Below are 2,284 nucleotides of genomic sequence, written 5' to 3' on the forward strand. Positions count from 1 at the left end.
CCGCGGCGTCCGGCCCCGCTCGCCGGCTCTGCCCGGCCTTCCTGGCCCCTGGGGAACAGGCTGAAACCCCAGCAGGCGGCACCTGGGAGGGGCTCGCTCCATTAATTCTGGCATTTGAGGACGGGGAAGAGATTAGGTATTAACCCCAGAGCGCCTCTCGCCCGGCAGCGGCGCCGCGCTCGCAGCCCCGCGGGACTTTTTGCCCAGTCCCGTCTCCCACCCCACGGTCCAGGCGGCAGCCCCGGGGCCGGAGCGAGGCGCACGTGGAGGGTCTCGGTGGAGAGGGGAGCCGCAGCGGCCCCCGGGGCGGCCGGGCTGCGGCGAGCCCCCCTCGCCAGCCCGCGCCCGCCGGCGCTGGATTCCTCGGAGAGGGAGGTGGGAACGCGCCGACCGCGTCCGCCCGCGGCGAGGGGCTCGGTTCTGGATGCAGCCAGCTCAGATGGAAAACAGCTCCCCGGCCCCGGCGTAAACAGCAGTGGCTGGAAAGCAGCCGGGGAGGGCGAGCGGCCCCAGGTAGGGCCGTCGCCTGGGCCGGGGCGAGCCGGCCGCGGAGCGAGCCCTGCCACACCGCGCCGCGCCGTGCCGCGCCACGCCGTGCCAGCCGCCCGGTAGCACTGGAGCAAAGGTAAGCCTGGAAAAAATGCAGCCGGCGTGCCCGCGCTTTCGGAGCAGGCCTCCTCCCGTCCTGCGAGCCCGGGGGGGGGGATGGGACCGTGCCGAGCTGCACCCTGCTCCCGCGCCGTGGGGCTGCCCGGTCCCGAGGGGGGCACCCRGGGTGCTTCCTCCCTCGCTGCCTGCCGTCGGTCCCCGCAGGGCAGCTGGCACGTGGCAGCGGTGCCTCCCCAGTGGTGTGTTTCTGCAGGACCTACAAAAACCCTCCTAAGCCATTAGGGGCACACGGGGAGCAGCCGGGAAGCYGGGAGCATCCCCAGGGGACGGAGGGAGGAAATCAGTGCCAGGCACCCGCTGCTCCCCAGCCTCAGCAGTGCGTCCAGACACCCCCACCCCCCTCGCTCCAGCAGGAACGGGGGGCAGCAAAGGGCTGAGGCAGCTGCCAAGAAAACAGCCCCGGCCCCCGGCTGCGGAAGGAAGCAGCCTCCGGGAGGCCGTGCGGCTTGGCCTCCACGCGGGCCTGGGTCCGGGTCGGCGCCCGRCGCGGGGGCGGCAGGAAGCCGGCCTGAGCTCTCAGCCGTGTTTGTCCTAGGATGAGGTTTTCCTGCAGCGGGGAGCGCGGGGGTACAGCCTCGGTGTGCCCTGAGAGCCTCGACCACGTCCCTGCAGGGAAACTGAGGCACAAAGGGGCYGGGCAGAACTTGGGGAGAAAGCAGAGCCCCTGCATGCCTGAGCACCCGGAGCCCTGCCTGGGCGCCTGTGCGATGCACAAGAGCAGTGCGAGGAGAGACCCCCCCCCCAAAAAAAGGGCTGTTTTAAAGATGAACATGCTTTAGAGAAAAGAAGGGCACGAGAGAGAGAGAGAGAGAAACCCTCCCGCCCAGAACGCGGCACCGCAGCCACAGGTGACGCAGGGCAGCGGATGCGGCTCCCCGTGGACCCGCCGCCTCCTCCGGGCTTGGCACACGCCGCGGCTCGGCGGGCCCCGGCCCCGCTCCCCGCGGGGTTTCCATCCCACCCGGGCTGCGGCAGGAGCCCCGGAGGCGGGTGAACTTTGGGCCGTGTCCTTCACCCACTTGCTTCACTCTCCCAAAATAGCAGCGCCTGCCTGGAAACCTCCTCCGGGGCTGGCAGGGCGGTGGGTGCTCCGCAGGGTCTCCCCCGGGGCCCCGGCGCACCCGAGCCCTGGGGTGACCGTGGAGCGGCCGCGCTGCCGTCGGCCACCCGCCCCGGTGCGCCCGCCGGGGCTGCCCCTCGCAGCAGCCCCTCGCTGGGGCCGCCTCGCCCTGCCAAGGGCTTTAGCCGTCAGCTGACATTCCTCCGGGAGGCCCCTCCGGCGCCCGGCGCGGCCAGGGGTTTCCAGGAGGCAGCCGGTGTATCGTTACACGGCGGGGGGCCGCCGCGGGGGGCTCGGCCGGGCCCGGCAGCCGCGAGAGCCCCCACGCCGGCCGGGGGCCCGCGGCAGAGGCGGAGGAGAGCTGGCGCAAGCCCAGGCGGCCCCGGGCCGGGCCGCAGCACCCCGGACCCCGCAGTCCCACGGCCCGAGCTCAGCCCAGCTGTGCTGAGGCCCTGCAGACTCGTTGCACTGACAGTCACACCGCGCCGGCTGCCTCCGCGGGGAGCCGCTGCGGTCCGGCGAGGGGTCCGGCGAGGGGTCCGGCTCCCTGCCCGG

The 2,284-nt window shown here is 73.2% G+C and overlaps 1 protein-coding gene across 1 annotated transcript in view; it reads left to right on the forward strand.

Annotated features, from left to right (window-relative positions):
* The first annotated feature begins 519 nt into the window (after positions 1 to 519).
* GPRC5C (G protein-coupled receptor class C group 5 member C) overlaps positions 520 to 2,284 on the forward strand; it is a 7,715-nt gene continuing 5,950 nt past the window's right edge. The window contains exon 1 of the mRNA XM_085304805.1: positions 520 to 625. The gene's annotated coding sequence lies outside the window, so the exon portion shown is untranslated. The remainder of the gene's footprint in view (positions 626 to 2,284) is intronic.

This window comes from Rhea americana, unplaced genomic scaffold, assembly GCF_003343005.1.
Source record: "Rhea americana isolate MKP2758 unplaced genomic scaffold, rheAme1 scaffold_21, whole genome shotgun sequence".
Lineage (NCBI taxonomy): Eukaryota > Metazoa > Chordata > Aves > Rheiformes > Rheidae > Rhea > Rhea americana.